Below are 22,660 nucleotides of genomic sequence, written 5' to 3'. Positions count from 1 at the left end.
TGGTACATTAGGACGATGGTCGTCTCCACAAACAAGGTGAAAGATGGCTGGAAAAGGAAATCGCACCATAGACGTAGGCTGGTGGGAGCAGTACGCTACGGGAGACATTCTCCCGTACTTCCATGGTACGTATCGTAGTAACTGAAGTCACTGTGACAGGTGCTGACTACCTTCATTCCTTCATGCATGATGTCTCCCCCGATAGCGATGTCATCGTTCAGCGGTATAACTGTTCGTGTCTCGGAGCCTTAACCATGATACAGTGGTTTGAGGAGCATTGTAGTGAACTCACGCTGACGTAAATAATGTGGAAACCTATCAGGATTTCTATCTGGCACCATCACCACGAACGCAAATCGGCGAGGCGTTATTCACGCAAATTACACGAGCAGTGCGTAGACATCTAAAGATACAGACCTCCACAAAACTTACCAACAAACCGTCGGATCACTGATACGCAGAATCAGTGATGTATTTCGCTCCAAAGACGGACGAACAAGCTATCAAGCATGTGGTCATGATGTTTTGGCTCATCAGTGTATATTACAGAATAAAAGAGGAATCGTATTCCCATATCAGCTGCACTGCCTGTTGTGAAGTCCTTAAACCCCGACCCTTATTTAGTGTATACGCAAACCAAATGCCTGTTGTCGATGTTACACAAGAACTGCATGTCTTCTTGTACTATAGTATTCTCATATATCTGTCATTCTTTGTTGTTACCTAATTCCTTGCTTTGAACTACGTTCACAGTATGAAACTTATTCAGGGATGCAGTATTACGGGCACTCTCCCTGGAGGCACCACCTTATCGTAGCACTGTCCGTGCGGGTGGGAGAGTTTGCGTGTTCCTGTGATGCTGAGAGCTATACCAGTGGTAGCGTAGCTACTGGCCGATTCAACCTAGCCGGTCAGGTCTCAGCAGAGGAGCCAGACGAAGTGTGCCTCACAACGACCTACCGTCCTTTCCCCCCTTTCCCTTCCAGTCCGTTCCCTTTCCTTCTTCCCTTCTGTCAGTCTCTTCATCGGTGTAGGAGGCGGGTAATATCGATAGGTAAACACTCACGGCTTCTGTACCGACGAAGCAACGCACCTGTGATGTGCCTTAAGGGCGTATGTCAGGATACTTCCAGTGGCATATGGTCATTCACTGCATCCCGTGCCTCTTGCCAGTCGTATCGGCCCTACGATCCACTGCCAACCAGAGGCAGAGGACGAGAGAGTGGATCTGCATCTGCGCAACTGCTTGTCCACTTTAAATACCTTCACGCGCAGATGACTCCGGCAAAGTTTCAATGGACTATGAGCTTTGAAAGTCCTGCGGCGATGGAGTACTGATGGTGAGGCAAGGGTTTGGTGTACCTGAACCTTAGTTGGTGCTCAGGACGTTAGGGGGTCAGACGGTGATGGTCGTTCTGGTACTCGTGAGAGACGGGAGGACTGGTTCGGCAGCTCGTCAGACGACAAAGCAGCCTATTTAGGATCGCTCTGCTTTCCCTAATCCACGGAGGGGCCTAGAAAAGGTGGCCTAAACATAGCCCGTCTCAACCCAGCACAAGTGGCAAACTGCGGTCACTTGTTCACTAACATATACGGTCAAAAAATAATAAAATAAACAGTTACCTTAAATAGCTAATGATTGGAGTCTGGAACGTCCGTACTTTACAGGATAACGACCATAATAAGTGCCCAGAGAGAAAGACAGGACTTATCGCAAGGGAATTGGCTACATATAACATCGACATTACCACCATAAGTGAAATACATCTTAGTGACTCAGGACAGTTATGTGAACCGCTCGGAGGTTATACCTACTACTGGAGTGGAAAATCATCCACTGAAAGGGCGGAAAGTGGGGTAGGCTTTGCCATACGCAATAAATTGGCATGCTCACTAGCAGAACTCCAAAAAGGTATCAGTGACAGAATAATAACACTTAGACTTCACCTGGCATCCAAGAAATATCTTCACTTGATCAATGTATACGCACCTAGATTGCCATCTCCGGATGAAGAGAAGAAAAAGTTCTACCAAGACCACCGAATGTCCTTAGGGATATTCGTTCTGCAGATAAACTTCTGTTACTTGTTGATTTTAATGCTCGTGTTGGGAATGATTTCAGTGCTTGGAATGGAGTCCTCGGTCGCCATGGGATTGGAAAATGCTACTCGAATGGTTTGGATCTTCTAACTCTATGTGCCGAGTTTGAACTCTGTCTGACAAATACATATTTTCGTCTCCCTGAAAAATATAAAACGACGTGGATGCATCCGCGATCTAAACACTGGCACTTTCTGGATTATGTGATAGTACGGAAAAAAGATCTTGGTGACGTACTGGTCACACGTGCAATGAGAGGCGCTCAGGGATGGACGGACCATTGACTCGTGAGGTCCAAATTAAAGATAACTTTGAAGGCACCATGCCGAGCTTCACACAAAATACCTACAAAATTGTCCTGCAAAATCTTGCCCAATGATCAGACTATGAGAGCAAAACTGGATGAAAAATTTGGTGTCGATGGCCTTTTGATATCTGAATCGGCCCCTGTGGATGAACAGTAGAGTTCATACGCTAGCAGACTGCGTGGCTGCGCTTCAGAAGTCTTGGGAAAGCCTCAGAAGAAGCACCAGGACTGGTTTGACGACTCAGATCCAGAGATCAGAAAGCTAATTAATGATTTCAGAACCTCTCTTCGCACCCCTGATGATAACAAGTGTAGAGCAGCGTATTACAATCTGAAAGTGAAGGTACGTGCTCTCAAAGACAGTTGATGGGCAAATAAAGCAAAGAAATACAGTTATATGCCGACACACACCAAACGGGCAGATTCTTTGAGTCCCTGAAAACTATCTTTGGTCCAAAAGTTGGGAAGATAGCACCAGTCTATAACAAAGATAAAAGTTGTCGGCTGACGCAACAGAGTGACATCCTGTCTCGGTGGACGGAACATTTTAATGACGTTCTTAATCCCGACCATCAGACAACCGATATTCCATACACAGAAGCACTTGAAGACCTGCCAGTTGAGGAACAACTTGCGGATGCACCTTCCTACGATGAATTCATTTCAGCACTGGATAAGCTGAAAAATGACAAAACAGCAGGATTAGATAACTTCCCATCAGTGTTATATAAATATGGGGGGCCAAACATCAAGAAACCATTGTTTGCTCTGATCTTAAGGATTTGGGAGTATGAAATGATTCCATAAGACTGGAAAGATGCTTGTATTTCCAAGATCTATAAAGGCAAGAGTGACATATCAGACTGCAGCTCCCACAGGGGCATTTCTCTTCTCTCAGCAGCGGGAAAAGTCCTTGCCCACATAATTAACACCCGGTTAACACACTTTGCAGAAAAACTGCTACCAGAGACCCAGTGTGGCTTTCGCCCAAACAGAGGCACAGTGGATGCCATATTTGTTGTCAAACCAATGCAAGAGAAAACATTAGAGCAACATCGGCCTTTGTTCATGTGCTTTGTACACCTGGAAAAAGCTTTTGATCGTGTCCCACGGGAAGCTCTCTGGATCATACTAAGGAAAACTGGGTGCCCTGACAAAATTGTCAGTTTGATTCGGCAGTTTCATGAAAACATGATGGCAAAAATCCGCCATGAGGACAAGCTCTCAGAACAGTTTCCCGTGAAATGTGGTGTAAAACAAGGCTGTGTTCTGGCTCCTACACTCTTCTCACTTTACTTCGGAGTTGTTATGAGAGACGCGACCAAAGCCTGTACTAATCAAATTAGTCTCGACACAAAGACAGACAAAAGTGTCTTCAACATCTCTCGCCTCAGAACATAAAGTAACGTAACCAAACTATCCATCTTAGAGATTCTTTACGCGGATGATGTATGCATGATGGCTAATTCTTGCGAAACTCTTCAGACTTACATAAATCTGCTAAATGCCTCCTGCAGAAGATTTGGCTTAGCCATTATCATCACTAAGACGCAAGTTCTCAAACAGCCACTTAGAGGTCTTAATGCAGATGACTCCAGTATTGAGATAAATAACAAACCCTTGCAAAATGTGTCAAATTTCAAATACCTGGGAAGCCAAATTAGAAGTGACAACAGCCTGACAACGGAAATCGCAGCGCGTATAGCCAGCGCAGCCTCAGCCATAGGTAAGCTTAATGACCGAGTATGGAAATCACATGATCTCAAACTACAAACAAAAATTGCAGTCTACAAAGCAGTAGTTTTATCCACCTTACTCTATGCCTCGGAAACCTGGTGCTGTTACAAAGCTGACATTAAGAAGCTAGATAAATTTCATCTTCGATGTCTGAGATCAATTCTGCGCATCAAATGGGAAGACCGTGTCCCAAACACGGAGATTTTGCGCCGCGTGAAACTGGCTGGTTTTGACGCTTTAATAATGAAACATTAACTGAGATGGAGTGGTCACATAGTACGCATGGATGACAGTAGGCTACCTAAAGCGGTGTTCTACTCGCAGCTCTCGTGCGGGAAGAGGAGGAAGGGTGGTCAACACCTGCGATATAAAGACACCATTAAACGCCACCTTGCAGCCTGTGGCATCCCAAGCAACCGTTGGGAGGAGCTAGCATTGCGCCGATCGGAGTGGCGATCAACTGTATATAAGAGCATCGAACAATTCGAGCAAAAGCGTCTAATGAACCTGGATGCTAAAAGAGAGCTCCGAAAATCTCAGCTCAAGCCTGTCTACATGTATACTTACAACTCTGCTGGTCAACTTCACTGTGCTTCATGCAACAGGATATTCAAAGCGAAATTCGGATTCGCGAGCCTCATCCAAGCCTATCACAACAAGGACAGAGAAGACTGACGGAGTCGCTGTCGCCGGACACGGCGAGGAGGACATCATTATGGGCATCATCATGTCTGAGACTTGACAGCTCTATTAATCGCATCAGGCCAGAGAACGCTGTCGAGGTGCCGTCAATGGTTTCCCTGACTCCACCTAACGCGAAGGTGTATAATCAAATGAGCGGTGCCGGGAAGCTGGTAAGTGCGACTGGAAAGTGAACATGAACAACAGTCTGTGGTCGCGTGTCCAGTGACGGTTGAGTAAACAGCAATCATGGAGACGATGCCAGAACTATGGAGACAGCTGTAAATTGTAATAGTAGTACTATCGCCGAAGTTTCCTAGCACACGGCCGAGCTATCCTCAGCATCAGCACAGTGCATAGGGACCTAGCCCATGGCTGAGCTATCCTTACCTTCAGCACAGTGCATCAGGACCTAGCCCATGGCTGAGCTACCCTTAGCATCAGCACAGTGCATCAGGACCTAGCCCACAGTTGAGCTATCCTTAGCATCAGCACATGCGTCAGGACCTAGCCCACGGCTGAGCTATCCTTAGCATCAGCACAGTGCATCAGGACCAGGCCCACGGCTGAGCTATCCTTAGCATCAGCACAGTGCATCAGGACCTAGCCCACAGTTGAGCTATCCTTAGCATCAGCACATGCATCAGGACCTAGCCCATGGCTGAGCTATCCTTAGCATCAGCACAGTGCATCAGGACCTAGTCCATGGCCGAGCTATCCTTAGCATCAGCACAGTGCATCAGGAACTAGCCCACGGCCGAGCTATCCTTAGCATCAGCACAGTGCATCAGGACCTAGCCCACGGCTGAGCTATCCATAGCATCAGCACAGTGCATCAGGACCTAGCCCACGGCTGAGCTATCCTTAGCTTCAGCACAGTGCATCAGGACCTAGCCCATGGCTGAGCTACCCTTAGCATCAGCACAGTGCATCAGGACCTAGCCCACAGTTGAGCTATCCTTAGCATCAGCACATGCGTCAGGACCTAGCCCACGGCTGAGCTATCCTTAGCATCAGCACAGTGCATCAGGACCAGGCCCATGGCTGAGCTATCCTTAGCTTCAGCACAGTGCATCAGGACCTAGCCCATGGCTGAGCTATCCTTAGCATCAGCACAGTGCATCAGGACCTAGCCCACGGCTGAGCTATCCTTAGCTTCAGCACAGTGCATCAGGACCTAGCCCATGGCTGAGCTATCCTTAGCATCAGCACAGTGCATCAGGACCTAGCCCATGGCTGAGCTATCCTTAGCATCAGCACAGTGCATCAGGACCTAGCCCACGGTTGAGCTATCCTTAGCATCAGCACAGTGCATCAGGAGCTAGCCCACGGTTGAGCTATCCTTAGCATCAGCACAGTGCATCAGGACCTAGCCCACGGCTGAGCTATCCTTAGCATCAGCACAGTGCATCAGGACCTAGCCAATGGTTGAGCTATCCTTAGCATCAGCACAGTGCATCAGGACCTAGCCCACGGCTGAGCTATACTTAGCATCAGCACAGTGCATCAGGACGTAGCCCACGGTTGAGCTATCCTTAGCATCAGCACAGTGCATCAGGAAGAGCGCGTGGTTTGTTCCCGTTGTCAGGTTAACCGAAAGTTGCAGTTTACGATGATTCGATAAGAGTATGCGCCACATCTATCGCAGCCATGAACGTGAACGTAGAATTATTGCTAGTGAGTGTGACTGATATAGTCTTGCACAACTTTCGGATTATGGCTGAATTAACGGATGTTCGTTAGTGTAGCAATAATTGTTTGAAATCAGCTGTGCTGTAGTTGTCTAAGATACTGTGGGCAGCGAGTTGGAACTGCGCTTAAAATGATAGAGAACGTCCAAGCTCTTCATGTATTGTTCGGAGACAAGAGTTGTTTTTGAATTACTTTGGTTCGTTTTTTGGTCGCGTTGAGAGCTATTGTTCAAATTATTTTGTAGTCAGTATCTAGTCACTTTTAGACGTGTAGCCTTGGACAGTGAGGAAGGTTCAAAAGATAATTCTGTCTCTGTACGAAACTTAAGGGCACTTAATTAAGCAGCCTTGGCGTTTGAGGCACGTTGAAATATAATTCTACATTTAGAAGAAATTTAAAGGCAGTTAAATTAAGCCATCTATGCTGCTGGTCTCTAGTTTCTGCCAAAGGCCAGAAGTTCTTAAAGTCTAACCTCCATGCTCGTGTAGCTTATAAGGCACGATGATAGTGCGCTGAAATGTTTAATTAATCAGTTGAATGTTGTTCACCTTTGTCCAGACTACCTACCTTTCTCTGCAATGTGACAAATAGCTATTTCTTTATAATCTTAAAGCTTTAATGATTTTTTTATTGGGTGTTAAATTTTTAATGTTTTCAAATGGTTTAAGTGCGAAAATATTCAGTAATTGAAATTAAGAATTTCGCAAGTCATAAAACCACCTTTTGAAAATTAATACTTTCTAAGGATAACTGGGATTATGATTAACCATACATGTAACTGAGGAAGCCGCGGACAGGCGGCTAGAGATTCCTCACAAGCAGTATTAAATTTGGTGGACAAATCCCCCAGTACATTCCACTATCCAAATTAGCTCTCACTCTAGTATCATTCCAATACCTATAAAATGTGGTTACGCTACTTATTGATGTATCTCTTATGGTTTCCTGTCACTGCACCACTATAGTGACCGTAAAATCCAGTTCTGGATAAACACAACATGGATCAGTCCTGGCAGAGACTAAGTTCACTACGTGATATATGCTGCTAGCCCGGAGTAAACTCTGTCCTGGGCTAAGTCCGTTAGCGATGTCACTGAGCTATGATGGGTGCAGCGACTGCAGTCCTTGAGGATTGTTTTCTGCAGACAACTGATTCCAGACTGGCTGCTGAAAGTTTTCAATTCCATATTTTCAACCCATTCAGGTCCTTTTCTACATCAGGGATACCTTTTTCTGTGTCCTCTGTATGGGAGTTTTTACGGAGGTCAGACGATAATATGTCTGTACGGCCCTGCTGCGTGTTCGAATTTTCAAACGCGAAATTTAAAACTGACGCTACACTAGCGGAATGGTTGCTAGCATGGTAGCTCAGCGTGTTTCGTCAGTTTAGTGGTCACCCTCTGTAATAAAGTGACTGAGTGATGTTTCTGCAGTGGAATCTGAGGGACGTCATAAGACATCGACGATAAACGATGAAGAAACCGACGGAAGCAAAGAAACAAGTGACAGTTGTTAGAGTCGCTGGTTTTGGTGCGGAAGGACGTGGATACGGTTTTCTTCAGATTTTTTTCTGAGATGTTGGTGTCTTGAAGAGTTCCACTCAACCTTGCAGTGCCAAATAAGGAGCCGGTTATTTATAGAATCAGCAGCACCATCTGGATTCACCTACTGCCACTAACGGCTGCAGGGACTGGCAACATGCTGGTCACTTGTTCCACAGTCAGAGATCGCTGTAGGCAGCAGTCGGCCTGTCGGAAGAAGCCTGATCTGTGGGTTTTTAAATTCAATAATCTTTACAAGTAGTCGTATACTTTAGGTTAATTTATTTTATTTCCAACGCTGCCTGTTTCAGCAATTCATGTTGCCATCTTCAGGCCCTATACGATTTTTTCGAATCAACGAGCTTATTGTGCAGCAACTGATTCATACGAAATCGTATGAATCAGTTGCACAACCATTGGCATTCACGTTATCCAATTTTATGGCACTCTACGGTATGTTCGTTGATTCGAAAAAATCGTATGAGGCCTGAAGATGACAATGAACTGCCGAAACTGGTTGCGTTCGAAATAAAATAAAATAACCAATAGTATACGGCTGCTGGTAAAGTTTATGGAACTGAAAAGGGCGTACCAGCCGAAGTCCCCTGTCCGTAATGGACCGACATAGACTGAGCTGTGGACTATGTTTACGCTTTATACGAGATTTAAAACATCGGCTTTCCTTTCGCTGTCTAAAAATCGGTAAAATGTGCAGCCAACACCGGAAATGTGGTGATTACTATTGTGCTTATATCACATATAATATTTATACGGCAATCAACTTCATCTAAATTATATAGCCTGAAACGCCAAAGAAACTGGTATAGACTTGTGTTGTGTACATAGTTCCGCATAGTCAGTGCGTACTCAACTTTCCCACTAGAGCGCGCCTGCTAAGCACAACAGCGCAGGCGCAGCGCTCGTCCATCTCCGCACTACGAGATGGCGCTGTCTTAGAGACGGAGCGAATTCTGCTTCCGCCGATCCGCGTATTAATATGTAACGCAGCCAATCAGATTGCTGCTAATGTAGAACCTTTTCTCCTCGCAGATCACACTCGCGCAGTGATACATGAACGTGCGAGGTATTATAACGAGTGTACAGACCTCCGACTAGTCAGTCTGCATTTGTCTGCAGCAGTCTGTACCAGCCTGCATTTGTCTGCATCAGTCTGTACCAGTCTATAGTCAAGTTTCAGTCTACGCCTAATAAGATTACCATTTTTCTGTACATAGCCATGAAGATAAATGTATAGACATTTTTGTCAAGTATCAGAAATATATGTGAGAATAAGATTAACATACCAATTCCAAAGGAACTTCCGATTGTACGGAACCAATTGGTCACCGTCAATCTGCTACTCTAAGCGTGCAAGTGGCATTTCTATCGTCTGACCTAACGGCAGAAGATAAACACACCACGATAAGGCCACGAGACATATTGCTGACACTCGCCTACTTCGTTAGAGCAACAAGTCATATAATCTGATGGTATGTGTACCGAAGGTCTTACAGTACCCACACCACAACTTGAGAATTCAAATACACAGATGCGTAGACAGCAGAATACAGCGATGCGGTCGGCAACCCCTATATAAGACAACAAGTCTCTAGCGCAGATTTTAGATCTGTATCTGCTGTTACAATGGCAGGTTTCGAGATTTAAGTAGGTTTGAACGTGATGTTATAGTCGGCGCACGAGCGATGTGACACAGCATCTCCGAGGTAGCTATGAAGCGTGGATTTTCCCGTACGGTTAGTTCACGAGCGTACCGTGAGTATCAGGAATCCGGCAAAACATAAAATGTCGGTAAAACATCAATAACAAGATACAGCATGTGAACCATTCAACGAAACATGATCGATATGGGATATCGGAACCGGTGACCCACTTTGTACCCTTGATGACTGTATGTCAGCAGGCAACTGTTCGAGCTAGTGGAGGCTCTGTAATGGTATGGTGCGTGTGCAGTCGGAGTGATATGAGACCACTTATACGCCTAGATATCACTTTGATAGGTGACACGTACGTAATCATCCTGTCTGATCAGCTTAAAAAAAAAATTCAATTGTGGGTGAAATCTTGTGGGACTTAACTGCTAAGGTCATCAGTCCCTAAGCTTACATACTACTTATCCGAAATTACCCTAAGGCCAAACACACACATCCATACCCGACGGAGGACTCGACCCTCCGCCGGGACTAGCCGCACAATCCACGATTGCAGCGCCTAAGACCGCTCGGCTAATCCCGGGCGGCTGATCAGCTTCATCCACTCATGTCCGCTGTGCATTCAGACGGACTTGGGCGATTGCAGCAGAACATTGCGACATCTCACAAGTCCCAAATTGCTACACTGTGGCTCCAGAAACACTCTTCTGAGTTTAAACACTTCCGCTGGCCACCAAACTTTCCGTATATGAACGTCATTGAATATACACTCCTGGAAATTGAAATAAGAACACCGTGAATTCATTGTCCCAGGAAGGGGAAACTTTATTGACACATTCGTGGGGTCAGATACATCACATGATCACACTGACAGAACCACAGGCACATAGACACAGGCAACAGAGCATGCACAATGTCGGCACTAGTACAGTGTATATCCACCTTTCGCAGCAATGCAGGCTGCTATTCTCCCATGGAGACGATCGTACAGATGCTGGATGTAGTCCTGTGGAACGGCTTGCCATGCCATTTCCACCTGGCGCCTCAGTTGGACCAGCGTTCGTGCTGGACGTGCAGACCGCGTGAGACGACGCTTCATCCAGTCCCAAACATGCTCAATGGGGGACAGATCCGGAGATCTTGCTGGCCAGGGTAGTTGACTTACACCTTCTAGAGCACGTTGGGTGGCACGGGATACATGCGGACGTGCATTGTCCTGTTGGAACAGCAAGTTCCCTTGCCGGTCTAGGAAAGGTAGAACGATGGGTTCGATGACGGTTTGGATGTACCGTGCACTATTCAGTGTCCCCTCGACGATCACCAGTGGTGTACGGCCAGTGTAGGAGATCGCTCCCCACACCATGATGCCGGGTGTTGGCCCTGTGTTCCTCGGTCGTATGCAGTCCTGATTGTGGCGCTCACCTGCACGGCGCCAAACACGCATACGACCATCATTGGCACCAAGGCAGAAGCGACTCTCATCGCTGAAGACGACACGTCTCCATTCGTCCCTCCATTCAAGCCTGTCGCGACACCACTGGAGGCGGGCTGCACGATGTTGGGGCGTGAGCGGAAGACGGCCTAACGGTTTGCGGGACCGTAGCCCAGCTTCATGGAGACGGTTGCGAATGGTCCTCGCCGATACCCCAGGAGCAACAGTGTCCCTAATTTGCTGGGAAGTGGCGGTGCGGTCCCCTACGGCACTGCGTAGGATCCTACGGTCTTGGCGTGCATCCGTGCGTCGCTGCGGTCTGGTCCCAGGTCGACGGGCAAGTGCACCTTCCGCCGACCACTGGCGACAACATCGATGAACTGTGGAGACCTCACGCCCCACGTGTTGAGCAATTCGGCGGTACGTCCACCCGGCCTCCCGCATGCCCACTATACGCCCTCGCTCAAAGTCCGTCAACTGCACATACGGTTCACGTCCACGCTGTCGCGGCATGATACCAGTGTTAAAGACTGCGATGGAGCTCCGTATGCCACGGCAAACTGGCTGACACTGACGGCGGCGGTGCACAAATGCTGCGCAGCTAGCGCCATTCGACGGCCAACACCGCGGTTCCTGGTGTGTCCGCTGTGCCGTGCGTGTGATCATTGCTTGTACAGCCCTCTCGCGGTGTCCGGAGCAAGTATGGTGGGTCTGACACACCGGTGTCAATGTGTTCTTTTTTCCATTTCCAGGAGTGTATGTGGATAGCCTTGCAACATGTCATTCAGAAGAGATCTCCACCTCCTCGTACTCTTACGTTTTATGCACAGCCCTGCAGGATTCATGCTGTCAATTGCCTCCAGCACTACTTCAGACATTGGTCGAACCATGCCACGTCGTGTTGCGGCACTTCTGCATGCTCGCGTATGCCCTACACGATATTGGGCAGGGGTACCAGCTTCTTTGCTCTTCAGTGTATGTCCACTATCCACAGTTAAAGCGAAAACTGGATAACAATTATGTTACCGAATAATAAATTATTATTTGCAAATTTCTGTTTTCTTGGCTTAAAAATGTAACACAATAGATTTAAATGGCTACATCGCGAAAGTAAGCTAACTTTCTTTTCATAACGACTCATGATTATCTACGTGGCATGTGGGAACGTAATTAGGTTATCTATTTGTGAGATAATTCTAATATTGCCCTTGGGTGATATAATCACTATTCCTGATTTTAAAGTCTACTCGGTGCACAGCCGGCAAAACATATCTGTGTGTTATCTCTGACGTAATTGATATAGTTCATTGGCTTCGGAGGTACTGGCCTGTGAGAGCCTAAAACGAGTGTTAAAGTATTTATTTTGTCTGGAAACGTTTTCCCGTGCGTAGTACGTTTATTACAGATGCGCTATCAGAAAGTGAACTGGGTCATCACATATTGCTCTTGTGCAGTAGGATGCGACCGTTAAAACGCAGCTGCCGATATCCAAACACATGCTTTGAGTGCGCAATGAGGGCTGGCCTTCGTTTCGAAACCAACACAGGACGCTAATTCAGCAGTTTAAAAGCGGCCAACCACATCAATTATTGAATTTATGTAGTGGTTACGGTGACAGACGCGGCACAATACTACAAACGAAAATCGGAAATAACGGCTTTTAGAGGGCATCTAACGAACCTAAGGATTCACTACACGCCATATTCCGTGCAAATACGTAATTAATCTAGTAGTTTATACCTTAGGAACGTGCCTTCGATAACAATAACCTTTAAAAGCAGTTCGGCCGACATCTGCCCTCTTTAGTATAGGGTCTGTAATACTTCGGTAGAAGTCGTTATCAGTTCCTGAATGTGGACGAATATGACACGTAATTTAATTCACAGTGGATTTGTTAGGATCTTTTTTGTACATTGTTGAAATTCTGTGCTGAACAGTGGTGGCAGCAGGTTTACTCGGAGCTGATGTGTGAGTCGTCCCTAGCAAGGGATGAGATAGAGTGGAAGCTTCCAAAATATTGTTTCTTCAACAAACCGTGGTGGTGAAAGCACTGAGAGGAAGAGAAAAGGAAGAAAAAGGCAGACAATTAACAAGCACAGCTTCTGAGTGTAACTCCAGCATCTAGATGGCAGATGTAGCAGCAACTTTATTTAATTTTAGTATTTCATTAATTTTCTGGCTAGATTGCGTTCACGTTTCAGTTATTGTGGACGAGTTTCCAACATAATTTCTCATTTTTAAACCATTATCTGAGTGTTCCCATGTGACCGATGAAAACATTCAGCTCACAATGTATAAAAAATGTTATAGCATAATACTGTTTCATTAACCACGTGAGAAAGGTTTTAAAATGAGCTAATACGTTCGAAACTACTTACCATTAACTCAAATGTGAACGTACGTAAAAGAGAAAGAGAAATCGTAAAATATACGACTTAAATACTTAGGTCTTAGAACATAGTTCGAAGTGCAGATCTTGTCGATTAAGATTTGCTGAAATCGGTCTGCAGATATAAGCTTAGAAGGTTCCACGGAACTGAGAGACCAAAGAGAAAATACCATCAAAGTTTGAGTTTCGAAGCACTTACAAAGACCTAATGCTTGATTAAAGTATATCATGATGTAGGCAGTATCTTTTTCGCACGAATAATTCCTCAGTGGCTTTAGTAAATAGTACAGTAATATGTCTTGATTACATATTCAGATATATCAGTCACACACTTTTCAATTGGAGCAGAAAGTTGAGAGAAGAGTTTGGGTCACCTACTACGCTACTAATATGCTAAATTTCATTTAGTGTAACTAAGAGCGATTTTTTGTGAAGTTGGACCATTCGAGTTGTTCTATATTTTTTTTTATTTTACTTAATTATGCAATTGAAAATAATATGACAATGCGCAAGTGCTATACGTCATTGATTCATGAATTAAATCAGTGCGAAGTGTACAGTCATAAACATATTTAATCAGTTGGAAAGCAAATATGGCGTTTCTTCGCTGCCAGAGACGAGGAACATTTTGTGAGTATCGAAGACAACTACCTGTGATGTAGATGCTGTTGTCACGGTCAGCCCATGGCAAAATATCTGCTGAAACTGTTCATTTAAGTGCATTGTATGTAACTCGGACTAACAAAGCTCTGTCGTCGATCTGCCATTTTAATCCTTCGCTTCAACAGTATTGAAGAGATGCATAAACAGGTAGCACACAAAGTACTATAAAATTCCGAGATTTCATTCTGTTCCAGGACAGTGGCGACTAAGTCAGGTGAACTGCGTATCTAAAAGCCTCTCGTTAACTTCGCATTTTATTTTAAACTCTGACAGAACAAAACAGATTTGCTAGAATTATAGGCAAAATTCGATACCGGAAAAATGGTCCTATCGGAGCAAAAGAAAGACGGATATGCTCATGTTTAAAAGACTAACTGAAAAGTAAAATACGTCATTCTAATTTCCTCAGCACCTTAAAAAATTTTCCCAAAACTTTTGTCATGCGAACCTATTCGCGCTCATTTTACCATGCAAATCATCTCTCATTCCTACAAGCCCGACTAAGTGTATCTCGCTCATACCCACTAGTCCATCGCTTTAAGTCACTCATACCCATCTGCTCCCTATTTGCCCATTCTCATTCTCTCATTCAACGTAATTCACTGTCATTATATTTTTGTGTCCAACTGTTGCTGCCTCCCGTCTAATACCCACCGTCTCATTCGTTCTGTCCTACTACTACTGCCACCTCTCACTGTTACTCTCTCCCTCTTGATCTCTCTAACTGCTACCATCTCTTTCCTTCCCACTGCCGTAGTATCTCATCACTGCCTCTACTCTCTCTTCTTCGTTGTCTTTGTCGTACACTGTCATTATCACTAGCTCTTACCCACTCCACTTTGTCCTTCTCTTTTTTCCTCTCCCACTAGAACTGGCGCTTCCACTCTTCTACAAAATATTTTATCAGGTGAACTCCCTAGTAATTTTGTTAGTTTATTCCACGACCGGTTTCGAATTTTAATGCTTGATCTTCATGTTTCAACCACTGCGAAGAAGAGTACTATGAGGTCGACATACTGAAATGGAAGTTACAGTTGTGGAAAATGGTGCATCCACGTAATTATGAGATGTGTGGCGGTCGAGCCAGTAGGTCGTTGGGAATCACACTCACGTCAAACAAGTGCATGGAACTGGAACCAAAACGCAAACTTTTGGGAGGGCTCCAGACAGAAATGAACATAATAATATTGTAAATAAATATTTAACTGAATTCACATGTAGGACCCGCAACAACAGCACCCGCCTCGACAATTTTTTTTAATGGCTCTGAGCACTATGGGACTTAACGTCTGGGGTCATCAGTCCCCTAGAACTACTTAAACCTAACTAACCTAAGGACATCACACACATCCATGCCCGCGCCAGAATTCGAACCTGCGACCGTAGCGATCGCGCGGTTCCAGACTGAAGCGCCTAGAACCGCACGGCCACACCGGCCGGCGCCCGCCTGGACAGCACGGCACGGAAGTGGCTAGTGCGATGGCCCGGGAGCCAGCTGACCGCCTCTGCTATGACCACTGACATAGGAGCCGGTGGGGTGGGAGCCGCAAAAGCGCGGCAGACGGAGGTTGACTTGTCCGTCCGCTTACATAAGTGTGGTTCACAAGATCGATGGGAACTAGAACTACAAATATAAACATTATAAAGTAACATACAAACGTGTGGAATCGGCAAAAATGCGTGAAAGCCAACGTGACAGAGTACATCAGATTAAAGAGACAGAAGTACAACTTAAACAATACGGGTACGGATGATATATAAAAATATAACTAAAAATTGAGTAATCACACAACGGAGGCCGAATGATGTAAACTGTTGGGATCGGTACCCATGTACAGACTAGTCCTTAAACAGAACACATATCTTAGTATATAGAGCTTAATTAGGCTTAAAATGATAAACGCGACAGGAATATCAAGGTACTCATATAAGACAGCACATCGCATCCACAAAGCACGAAGCGTAATTAAAAATAAGCGAGGAATAAAGGGGCTATACGCTAGAACTGGAGTGAGGAGTACGGAAATTAAGCCTGCGACTAGTAAATGGGATCCCTGTGGCTGGGGTAAAATGAGGATGAATGGAGTGATAGAGTCAATGAAATGAAATAACGTAAACTAACTTAGGTACACGGCAGCGTCGCCTTAAAGACACTAAATGTAGTAATATGTAAACGTAAGTATTCAGAGAAATGCCTAAAAGTCAAGATGGTGGAATGCAGGACAATAAAAAGGTAAAGTATAGAAGTGGAGCAGGAACAGGGAGTATGAATGGTGTACATCAAGTAGCGGGCAAAAAGACGACGACAGTTAAAGAGCGGAAAGAAAATCATGGCGACCACTGATATCGGTATCATGTATAGACTCGAATTTAGGAGCCACAAACAACCTCTTAATATGAAAATCTTACTCAATATAAAATGCACAACAGGAATATCAATATATACGTATAAAACAGAAAGATGCATCACATTCCAACAACCGTTTAAAAACAAAAGGAAGAGGCAAAAGTGGCTCTAAAACTATAACTATGGTAGGCGAGTATTTCTATATGTAGTGGGTAAGAACATTAAAATTTAGGTACATCAGGATAAATTTGACGACAGATCCATCAAAATAAAATAGCAGAAAGTAACTTTATATGTAGGAGTATTAATGATAAAATAATTTATCTTTTAATAAAGAACGGACGTTTTGAAGACATACGAAAAAAACGCATCATTTGGTGCTTAACAAATTCTTAGTTAATTAGAGTAAACCTGTGTCAAAGTATAGACTCTTCATTTAGCATAAACTCAGGTTTCTGGTTCAGATTGTGGAAAATTTCAATATCTTCGAGGATGTTAACGATACGTGCTGTTGACTGGTGGTGGAAGATGCTTAGGTATTTGCTGATTCAGAGACTGTTTACAGGTCGTAACATCGATAGTTAATGCAGATTTTGAATTACTTAGATCATGATATTCCTTAAACCTTACAGCAGACGTCCGTCGTGTTTGGCATATGTATCGCCAGTCCCCATACATCATTTTGCAGACACCCGATTGTGCGTGTCGTTTTTTGTTGCGGATTTCATGCCGTCTGAACTGAAGGCCTACTGGGTTTGGTATATGGAAAGCTGGTGTGATGCCACCCTTCTTTTAGCCATTTACCCATTTTCATTGATTCAGTCCCTAGGTATGGTAGTTTTTTCAGTTTCTTACTGTTCACGTCTCGATTGACTGGGGTGTGGGTAATCTCCTGGCCGATGCCGATGCGCTTTCTCGCAGAATCTGCCGCTCGAAAGAATCAACGACTGTCAGTGCCGGGAATATGTTTAATAGTTTGTAATTCTGTGTTATCCTTTTCCACACTCAGAGTTACATCATGGAAACGATGTACCATGGCGCGCAGTTGGCTACCTAGTACTTGTGTGGTGGTTACATGACTCATGCATAATGCTGATGGGCTTAACAAGCACGAAGGTAAATAGCATAAACCCTCTCCATGTGCTTACATCCTCAAATGTAAGCCCTGGATTACTTGCCATGAAAGGCAACAAATTGGGTAGTAGAATGTCGTAGACCTACCGTTGTGCTGTAAGAGTGTAGCGGATGAGAACCGAACGATCTCGCTCTGAAAAGAAATTGAACCCAAAACCATGACTCCTGGTTGTAGGACTGTATAGCGAGCGACGATCAGCTTGGTATCGCACCACAGTCCGGGCCGCATGAAGGACATAACTTCGACCTAGAATCTCACTGACTGGAGCATAATGGTCTTCAGTGATGAATCTCGCTTCGAACTGAGCCCCAATTGCCACCCAAAACGTGTCTGCAGATGCTCCAGAGAGATGTGGGATGCTAACCCGACTGTTGTCCGTCGTATGTCCCGACAACCAGCAGTGATGGTGTGAGGTGCCATTTCTTTACATAGCAGGGTTCCTTTGGTTGTCATTCCGTAGTACTCTTACATCACAGTGGTACATTGACGATATTATACGGCCAGTTTCGTTTTCCTTCATGGCAAGCCATGTTGGGCTTACGTTTCAGCAAGATTATGGCCACTCATACACGACGAGACTTTCTACTGCTTCTCTCCGTGCTTTCCATACCCCGCCTGCGTCAGCAACGTCGCCGAGTATCTCTATAATTGAGAATGTTTGGAGCACTATGGACAGGGCGCATGAAACGTGGTAGTTGGACACAAGTTAGCACGATATCCCTCAGGGGGACGTCCATCCACCAATACCAAGTCGAATAAGTGCTTGGATAAGCGCCACTGGTGGACCACTGACTTACTGACTTACTGACTTACTGACTTACCCAAGTGGTGAAGTTCTTTCTCTTGAATAAATTGTGGTGTCACCGCCAGACACCACACTTGCTAGGTGGTAGCTTTTAAATCGGCCGCGGTCCGCTAGTATACGACGGACCCGCGTGTCGCCACTGTCAGTGATGGCAGACCGAGCGCCGCCACACGGCAGGTCTAGAGACACGTCCTAGCACTCGTCCCACTTGTACAGCCGACTTAGCCAGAGATGGATCACTGACTACTACGCTCTCATTTGCCGAGACGATAGTTAGCATAGCCTTCAGCTACGTCATTTGCTACGACCTAGCAAGGCGCCATAGCGTTTGATATTGAGATTATAACATGTACCGTCAAGAGCGATGTACATCAATTGTGGATTAAACTTAAGTATTATATCAACTAAGTATTTTATTTGCTACTATTAATTCCCTTAACTGTTCCAGACATCACGCCAGTCAGCTTGTAATTAAACGCGTGCATTTCGGCCTCCTCTAGCAACACAGTGTTGGCTCTTCTGCCAACACTTCATAAATAACCAAATTTTTCTGAAATTCTAACCATTTTTTTGCTTGTACTTGCCATTCCCATCTACGGCTTTTCATTTTAATCACTAAAGATAGGCCTTCGTCGCTTGTCTGTAACGCTTACCACTACCCCTTATCCCGATACATTGATGTTTGTGTTGTTCCTCTTGTATGCATACACCGCGGAAGCAGTTTAAAACTCAGATATTGTACTCTGTGTGACAGTTTTGGTGACCCAATTTGGCCTGTTATTTTTATGTTATCATTTTAATTAAATTTTCTGTGTTACACAAATGCACTTCAACGTACTTCTGGTTTCATGTGTCTTGCAATGGCTTGCATGTATGTATCTCTTCCATTTGGCACCTCCTTCCCACACTATATGCGGTGTTTCCATCTTGATCTGTCACAGTGATATCTGTGGGTACGCCAAACGTCTCATACAGCATTTATTTTGTAAGCGTGGTCCTGTTTTGTACTGCTAAGGTGTCTAAGGTTATGGTTAAGTGGTTTCTTATTCTGTGACTGCACACAACTGTGTAAGGTGTAATAGCGTTGTTTAATATTGCAATTCTGTCACGTCAATACACGCTTTTATGCAGTTTACAATGAGAGAGTGTTAAGACAGTTGTCAAAAATGGCACATTTCGACCTCGGAAAGTGAACTAGTCCTAAACACAACAGTATTAAATTGTAACTCTCAGAAAGTTGAATAATCCTAAACACAACAACATTAAATTTGAACTAGAAGTTTCTTTACAAAATTATTCTTACCATTAAGTTATGATGTTGGCCGGTACTACGATTAATCATCCGATTCCGGTTCAAAGTGTGGTACTATTTTTAGAATGACAATGAAGTCGAATGAGGATGGTTAGTTTCGTGAAAAGTTGAACAAAAGATCACCCAAGGTCGCTCGAGTGGACACAAGCTGGTGAACCAACCAGTTTGTGCCTCTGCACACGGTATTTATCTTAAGGGGCTCCGGAAAGGCTCAAAATCATGAAAAGTTCAATTTTTACTTTTTTGCGTTTTCTGAATCTGCAGACTATTACCTTTTAATGATATATAATTTATTCAATTCCGAAGACTACAACTATTTTTAAATTTTTTTTTAATTGTGTTCTACGTGGGCGTGACCCACTGTGGCGCTGTTAAACTGCTGTCAAATGGTGTTATTATTAACGTCCGTGTTCATCAGGTACATTTTAGTGATGTAGGATTAAGTATGTGCTGTGGCTAACCTGTGATGGTTCAATATATATCGGTGGTGTGATTGTCGATTGTTTCATGTTTATTTACTCTGTCGTTATCTCGAAAATATTCGTAATTAATTCTGTTTCTTGAGTCTCTGTTTTGTTGAAGTATAATAATGAATAAAAGTAAAGTTATTAGACATCCTCTGAAGGCTTTTAAGAAAAGGAGAAATGTTGGAAAGCCAAAGGTATGTGTTATTACTGTAAACTTTGGTTCTAACATGGTACGAGCGATGCTTGCTTTAGACAAGGAACGCCTTCGGGCTGCAGACAGGGCTGTAAAGAGTCTAGAAATACAAGCAAGAGTAAACAGGAGGAGGAACTAGAGGAAGCTGGAGGAGGAGTTTGCAGAGGATGAAGTTAATCCATCCTATGGACCTGGAATGCACTAAAAAGTTAATCCAATCTTTGTCGCTCGATTCCCAAAACTTTTATTTTCTCATACTAATTACATGTTTTCTAAGGATCTTCCAAACATATTTGTTTCAAACTTTCAGTAAATGTTGCACAGTACCTTCTGCATAATTTAACACAGCCTTTTTCCAAAAAACTGTACATTTTTGAATATATAAATAAAAAATTGCAAAAAAAATTTGTGAATTTTCATTACAATTGACAAAAAAATCATCATTAATAACTGAACTAAAATTTTGTAAAATCCCTGTGTTAAGTTGTAGCCCGTATTCCAATAAATAATCTGTAAAAAGTTCAACTTCCTACCTCAAATACTTTGTGAGGAAAGATGTAATTTATAAGCGTTATTTTAACATTGCAAGTATAGGGCGTTCCGGAGCCCCTTAAGCTGCTACGAGCTGTAGTCTGCATGGCTGCTCTAGGCCACTGAAATACCTACAAAATCTAACTAAGCCTTTGCTGAATTTTCCAGCAGAAGCTCTATGTTTCTCGATATGTGAGAAGACATGAACTCATCCCTAGTCTCAGACTATGGCGATATGCACGCGCATGGCTGGAACAGCGTGCATATTATAATGCTCTCTCATTTCTCGCTAGAACAATTAACTAACTGGCTGGTTCGTGTCTCCACATTTGGAGCTCAACCGGGCTAATATCTAGCTGGAGATCAGCCGCTGTGATCGCAGTGTTCACACAAATTTCTCCTCTGCGTTATGCGCTCCATTCTGCACTTGATCCTAACTCAGAGAAGAGTTCCCGATAATTTCTGTCTTGTCTTTCTCATAGCCGAACTGTCTCCCTACCCGGGTTCTTTCGATCCCCACGCCACGGTTTTTCCCGACCAATAGCAGCTTTCCTCTTATTTTGTGGACACTCTCTCTACCAATCACAAGGGTCCTACCATTAAACTGCGTCGAAACCTCGGCACTTTACTACTTTCCAGTGCGTTTCCGCCAATCGGACGTTTTGTGCCTGCTCCAGACACCTAAAAAGTTACATGTGTCTATCACGTGTGTACCACTTCCAGTTCACATTATGGAATGCATCACTAGTTTTTTGTGTATCCCTTTGGCATTCTGAAACGTAGTTTTCTAAAGCTTCTCTCTGTCCTACTTCTGGTGGTACCATTACACCCCCTGCTGTACATATCACTTCTCCAGGCGCTGATCCGTCGTGGGTCGCGCCCACTTAAGAGGTTACTGTAGTGCCTCCCGAGATGCGGCTTCTGCATCTGCCCGCACTGGGTTCCACATAAAACGTTTCCTCTCGCTGCTTCTTTCACCTTCTGCTCATTGGCATACATTATATAGGAGTGGTGTGTTAGTACCATCAATTGAGTGCCTTCCGTTTTGCATTACATACTTAGAGGGAAATCTGCTTACTACCTGTTATGATGCATAAAAGTCTTACGTAAGGTGCGAAATTGACCTTAATTTATTTTGCCACCTTACAGGTGGAGTAAGCTTAAGTGCTCAAGGTAACATGCGACTTTCGTTGAAATTTTTCCGTCCCCCTCCTTACCATCTCCATGACATACTGGCGGTTTCCTTTTCTTTGAAGCAGGTCCATTTTGAATTTTACATGTGTTTATGACGGATGGACTACATATCAAGTAACTGTCGCATCCATTTTCAATTTTATATGACTCTTTGACAGGTGGGTTAACTAAATTTCTAGTACTTCTAGTTCATTTTACCTGCATAGTCGTACAAGACAGGACCATACCCCTTCGTCTTTCTAGTTATTATAGACAATATAGATGCCCCAAGAAGGTGAAACGTGCCACTGATATTAAAAAATTCCGCAACCAAGACTTCTTTTATTCTGAAATAATTCGAAACTGGTTGATGTAGCACCCTGCCACAATGGAATGGAATAAATGTTATAAAAGAGTGTAGACATTCAGGTGGTGGAATACCTCTTGAACTGTGACACCAGGTACCAACCAAACAGAGCCTGTGA

Source organism: Schistocerca cancellata, unplaced genomic scaffold, assembly GCF_023864275.1.
Source record: "Schistocerca cancellata isolate TAMUIC-IGC-003103 unplaced genomic scaffold, iqSchCanc2.1 HiC_scaffold_718, whole genome shotgun sequence".
Lineage (NCBI taxonomy): Eukaryota > Metazoa > Arthropoda > Insecta > Orthoptera > Acrididae > Schistocerca > Schistocerca cancellata.
This window is presented reverse-complemented; position numbering follows the sequence as displayed.